Below are 6282 nucleotides of genomic sequence, written 5' to 3'. Positions count from 1 at the left end.
GGCGCGCCGCCGCTCGAGTCGCCCGCGGGGGGACGACGCGGGGGCTAGGGTTGGGTTCTTCCTCACACCCAGGAGAACATCTTGATTGGCTTGATTATCCTCGAAAAGCCAGTGAGCTTTTTGGTTGTTAGATATAATTATATACCTAAATAATTTACAGTGAACTAATGAATAAGTGGTGTACATATGTAACCTTGACATCACAACCTAATGAAAAAATAAATCAGTGCGATGATATATGAACCTGAAAAAAAAAGAACAAAAGGTCAGGACATACATGTGTTAATACGTATACATCAAACTTTCATTGGTTAGATATATTATGAAGCAATTCATATCAACAAATGGACCTCCAAACCAAAAGAGGAACTTCTTCATGATGCGAGTGAATATACTTGACTATATCTACCAAAATCCAAATGGACGAGTTGGGTAAGCGCTCTGATATAAAGTAGAAATCCATTATTTTGACTCCATTTTCCATATGCTATCTTTTGGACGAGTTTGGTTATATACACATGAATCAGGAAAACTCGTGTCTATATATATATATGTCAACTTTACATTAAACCAAACATGCCCCCTAGCAATTTCAGAACTCCTTTCTAACTACAAAGTTCATCTAGACATAACACAAACGTTGAATACTTCATCATTGCCATTTGATGTAGATGATTGCAAACTAAGTGGGGAGTTGCAAACCAAACTATTGTGTTCATTTAATTTTTAAACCTGTTCCTAAATGTACACATCTTAAAAAAAACAAATGCACTAATAAGAGTGGTACTCTGCTGGTGAAAAATAAACAGAAGACTACTCATGTGCATCATATCCCACAATTAATTTATGATGCTAGCGGAGCTGTAAGAAAACAGCTGGATATGCACAGGGTACAAGCATAACATGGCTTGGACATGTCGTGGCCTAATCTACCTTAGCTAGTAGCAATGGTGCTGCTTCTGAATGGCCTTGCTTATTCAGTGTTTTTAATTATTGTGCAGACTTTAATCCTAATTTAACGGACCTCATCTGGCTCTCAAATGAAATGTACTACAGCACAAAGAGCAGCAGCTTTCTTTGCTTAAGCCTTCCGCCCTAACAAATCAAGTGCCCATTCAATCTGCAGGCTGCAGTTTCAAGTAATCACAAGGCAAAACAAGCACAAGAGAGTAGCCTGAACCCTGCAAGCCAAATTGTATTCCTCACACCTGAACCCACAGTGTCTTGAACAATGTTCAACATCACCAGTGCAGACGTATCGTATCAAACAGATCGTCCAAATTCTAAACATTAACAAATTCAATTTTCGTTGCTCCCACCGAATATACGACCTTAATACCGACAGAGTTGCATAAAGTAAGAAACGCAGAGACATGAAAGCAATACCTCTCGCCTTTGAGGTTGTCGTCGACGCCTCCGTCATCCCCAAGATCCTCCTTCGATGTTCCGCTCGCTTAAGCTCTGAAAACAACATGCACCATAGTACACAGAGGAAACACAACATTAAGCAGTAAGCAGTCCATAACTACCATATACACATCGAATCTGATCCGACGAAGCAAGAAAGATTCAAAATCTACTCACCGTGTCGTGATTGTCCTGGTTGATCAGGAGTCCAGGAAGGCTTCCCCGAGCTGGCTTTGGCACATGAGCGAATCTTGAAGCAGAGAAACACCAGAAGAAACAGATCATCGCCATGCCAATCAAAAATGAGAGGTCTAGTGAAGATCAAAGAAACACCACAACAACCTATTCGACTATATCTCTTCTTTAATAATTTCTTTTCTTCTTTGTAATTCTAATTAGTCAACATGGCAGAAGGATTTATCCCTATTTAATCTTACATTAATATCTAAATTTACGGTTGGCATATATGTTAATACCCCCAGCCTAAAATCTGAGAAGAGCAAAAAAAACTGAGAAAGTTCCCTTGGTTATTCTAAGTTTCCGTTGAACTGGCGAAATCATCTGTAGGTAGTTCAAGTTTTACGCCGCATACAAGAACTGAACGTCCTCAGACACCTGACAAATGTAGGACATGTCAGGCAAGCAACAATATATTGAGGATGAAAAAAAATGCTTATCGATACATGAGTTGAGAAACCAATCATATACCTTCATATTTAACAACACAATTATCCAAGAAAGATGTTAAGCCTGGAGAGCTCTTCAACTGAATGAAAAACAGCAAGTCTTCATATCAATTAACAACAGAAGAGACAGATTGTTAGGAAATCCAGCAGCAAACAAAAAAACACGCTGCTAATTCTTAATATCATAAACCTGTAAGATTGTACCCACGAAGTCATGTCAGTAATTATTACTCCAAATCAGTATACCACCGCCATAGTACTACACCGTCTAATTACCTATACAATTAACAGACTAAAGAAAATCATTTCAACATGAATTAGACGAACCATACAGAACTAATTAAGGGATATTTAAGGTGTAAATGCAGGTACATACATCTGGTTATAGAAGTCTCTATTACAGTACTCTCTTTCACAGCTTGATTACAGATCTAAGCTTCTATATATTAACAAATATATTTCTTCAATTCAGAGGCAGAAAAAAGAGAGCACTCATTCAGTTACCATTTTCTAACCTTTACATCCTCACTCCTCTTCCACGAAAAGCATGCTAACTGAATAATATTAGTACTCCCTGTCATAAGAATGATGTTAGTTAGATACCAAGAAACACGCATCAGATTCCTCACTGTTTTTGCGTGGCTGACTGACTGTAGAGAAGGTTATGGAGGATTGTGTGATCTCACCTGAGAGGACCTCCCTTTGTTGCCGTGGCGACGAAGAGGGGTGCGGAAGGAGGCGGCTGCGTGTGACGAAGATGTTGCGGGGATGGAGACGGCAGCGTTGACTAGAAGTGAGGGGGGAGAGGGGGGAGATGCGATGGTCGGTGATGCTCTCCCATCCACCGCTGCAGCTCCCTCTCCTCGTTCCTCTCTTTCTCCCTCCTCTCCTTCCTTCTCCCTCTCTCTCTCCTGAAGGGACCAGTCCATTAGGCTGGATCAAATCGAGCGCCCCCGCCGTAGCCCTTGGCCTGCAGGTCGCCGCCGCTACTGGAGACGCCCGCCACCGTGCCCCAAGCCTCTGATCCGGCGGGATCCCCGAGAGAGGAGGGAGTGGTGCGAGCGACGCCCGCTTGCCACCTCGACGTGATGAGAGAGGTGGCGTGGAAATGAGGACATGAACGTGGGACTCGATCCTTCGTGTGGCAGCGGCTAGCGTCGCGGTCGATGGCGCCCCTGCCGCCCACTTTCATGGATCGAGATTGAGAAGAGAAAGGGGAAGGAGATAGGTCACATAGAGGGGGAGGGGGACTGGGATGGGGAGATGAGGCGGCGGCGTGTTGGGGTCGAGGGCTCGGGACGGGAGATGAAGCACGAGCGCCGGTGAGGCTGGCGGCGGCGGCGGAGAGAAGAGAACGAAGGCTGTGAGCGAGAAGTGCGAGGGGTGTGTGTTGTTTCTGTCCTCTTTGACACACTAAAACACGACAGTAAAACCTGCGGACGTGGCACTCGTGAGCGGGCGCCCATGCCACGACTGTTAAAGGGTTCAATGTGTTCTTTAAGCTGCGACACATGGAAGATCCGCAGGAGTCCTCTTCATAAAATTTTAAAAAACATCCATAGATGCACCACCTCACCGTGAACTCGCATCCAAGCCGTCGCTGCCAACATGCTCGCCCGCCGCGCCACCGGACCCGTGCTAGCCCGACACCTCGTGATCTGGCCGTCCCGCACCGCCTGAGACACTCAGAGGGGGGAGAAGCCCCGCCGCCGCCCTGCGAGCCAGGCTTTGCCCGGTGCCGCTGCAGACGGCGGCTAGGAGGGGAGGTGGGCGGACGGGGTCGAGAAACGGCGGCTAGTGTTTCCCCCTAGGTCGCCCACGAGGCAACAAGAGGGGTCGAGAAGAAACCCTAAAGCGATACATAACTAGAAAGAATTAGGACGCTAATAAGGAGCTGACGTACGTTTCAACTACGGCTAGTGTTTCCTCTCAGGTCGCTCACGAGGGCAACATGGGGGGTCGAGCAGAAACCCTAAAGCGATATATAACTAGAAAGAATTAGGACGCTAATAAGAAGCTGACCTACGTTCCCTAGATAGGATCCTGACGTGAACTATTTAATGGGAAGCTCCACAAGTCCACAAATTGTAGTGACAAACTGACTTTTCACAGATCATATAAGTTGATAAAGAGCTGAAAATAAGGTTAAAAAATCAGGGCTCCATGGAGCTTGGCCATGGAATGCACTTTTCGATGCATGTGAAGCCATTGCAAGAGCTAAGAGCATCTCTAACAGCCGCGCCAAAAGGCTGGCGCACACGCGCGGTAAACTGGGTTTTTAGCGCGCGCGGGACGTTTTCGCGCGCTCCTGCAGTGGCGGAAAACTAGCGCGCGGGAAAGAATTGCGCGCGCGAGAAAAGGCGTCAGTTCGCGCGCTATAAATTGCGGCGCTCGCCACGCGGCTATCCACACTGCCACGCGCGCCTCCCCCGCTTCCTCGTAGCTTCCTTTGCTTCCTCGCCGCTCCAGCGCCCCGCCACCGACGCGTCACCATGCCGCCGCGCCGCCGAGGAGTGTCGGGATACCGCGGCGTCCGCCAGCGCCCCAACGGCTGGTACTACACCGAGATCCGGTCCGGCGACGTCTGGCTCGGCCTCGGCACCTTCCAGACTGCGCATGAGGCCGCCCGCGCGTACGACGCGGCGGCGTGGCGCCTAGACAGGGCGCACACGTAGATGAACTTCCAGGACGTTTACACGCGCCAGCAGGCGCAGGTCGTCACCCCTCCGCCTCGTCTTATCACGGACCAGAACCGTGCGGAGCACACTCGGCGGCAGTGCCGCCTCCTCATCGTCGGGGAGGACGAGCAAGGCATGGCGGAGTGGCGCCGGCGCCACCCGGAGGACGTCGCCAACGAGCAAGCCTACTGGGCGGAGAGGACGACAAAGCGCCGCGCGGATCGGTTGGAGAGGCGTCGGCGGAAGGCCTTGGCGCTATCGCAGTGCGATATCGTTGAAAATGTTGGGCAGTCGATCTTTTCGGCTAATGATCCTCGTTGGGACGACACGTAGCTCGATACCTCGGACCAGGCCAACGACGATGATGATGATGATGGTGACGACTGGCAGTAGGTTGCAGTTGCACTATCTAGTAGTTTTTTTATGTCGTTGCACCGTAGTTTTATCTATCTATGCTATGAAACTATGTATCGTTTTTATCTTTGAATTTTATTTAGTATCTTTCTATTTAAAAATATGTACGCAATGTGCGTGCGATAGTGCACGCTCATTTTAGCGCGGCTGCTGAAGCTACGCGCACGTTAAATTTTAGCGCGGCTGCTGGAGCTAGCGCTGCCCGCCGCGTTTTTTTAGGCGATGGACGCGCTGCAAACTACTTTTTAGCGCGCCATACGTTAGGCGGCTGTTGAAGATGCTCTAAAGAATTCAGATGCGACTCTTAACTGGTGTAAGCACGGTGGAGCGGCTGATGGTATACAGCTAGTGATACATCCATAGATCAGCACACGCGTGCAATGACCATATGCCACTGCATACACTGATCTCTTATTCGAGCACAACAACACTTGGGCCTAGCATTTATCGGTCAGCCGCTGACGCAGTTGGCCTCGCAGTCGCTGTTGCAGGCATCGGTGCACCGCGCGCGGGCCCTGTCCCAGCATTTGTGGCAGGAGTCGACCGCGTAGAAGGAGTAGACGCACTTCTCCTTACACTGGCGCATGGCGCCGTCGCCGCAGGCATTGGCACATACACTGGGGCAGTCGCACTCAGCGCAGTTCCTGGGGCAGCCCTCGTTGCAGCTGGGCAAGCAGACTCGGAGGACCTCGGACTTGCAGGGCTCGCAGTCCGGCGTCGCGCCGCTGCAGGCATTTCCGCAGCCCGCCGCGGCAACGTAGGCATCGCAAATCGACGCCGCCTGACACCGTGAGTCACAATCCTGGCATAGTATCACGGACGCCGGAGCCGGGGCCGGAGCCAGCGCCGGAGCTGGAGCTGGAGCCAGAGCGGGAGCCGGAGCCGGAGCTCGAGCCTTCCGACATGCTAAGGATGGCAGGACCAAAACGGCCAAAACGGCGGCGAGTAGGATGGCCATCCTAAATGCGGATGCATGTGAAGCCATTGCTGGAGCTAAGAGATAAAGGTATCTAAGATTAAGACGCGGCTCTTAATTGGTGTAAGTACCATGGAGATGGCGATGCTATTTATATGCGCGTCACGCCTCACACTGAGAA

The 6282-nt window shown here is 49.7% G+C and overlaps 1 long non-coding RNA gene across 1 annotated transcript; it reads right to left on the bottom strand.

Moving 5' to 3' along the window:
• Positions 1-964: 964 nt before the first annotated feature.
• On the bottom strand, positions 965-2328 carry LOC125512736. The gene is made up of 3 exons (XR_007285510.1): positions 2116-2328; positions 1585-2022; positions 965-1461 (listed from the first exon to the last, which is right to left on the bottom strand). It is a non-coding gene; the product is annotated as an uncharacterized LOC125512736 (long non-coding RNA).
• Between the last annotated feature and the right edge of the window lie 3954 nt (positions 2329-6282).

The sequence above is a fragment of the Triticum urartu genome, chromosome 6, assembly GCF_003073215.2.
Source record: "Triticum urartu cultivar G1812 chromosome 6, Tu2.1, whole genome shotgun sequence".
NCBI classification, from domain to species: domain Eukaryota; kingdom Viridiplantae; phylum Streptophyta; class Magnoliopsida; order Poales; family Poaceae; genus Triticum; species Triticum urartu.
Note: the sequence above shows the minus strand (reverse complement) of the source record. Positions and strands in the feature narration are given on the sequence as shown.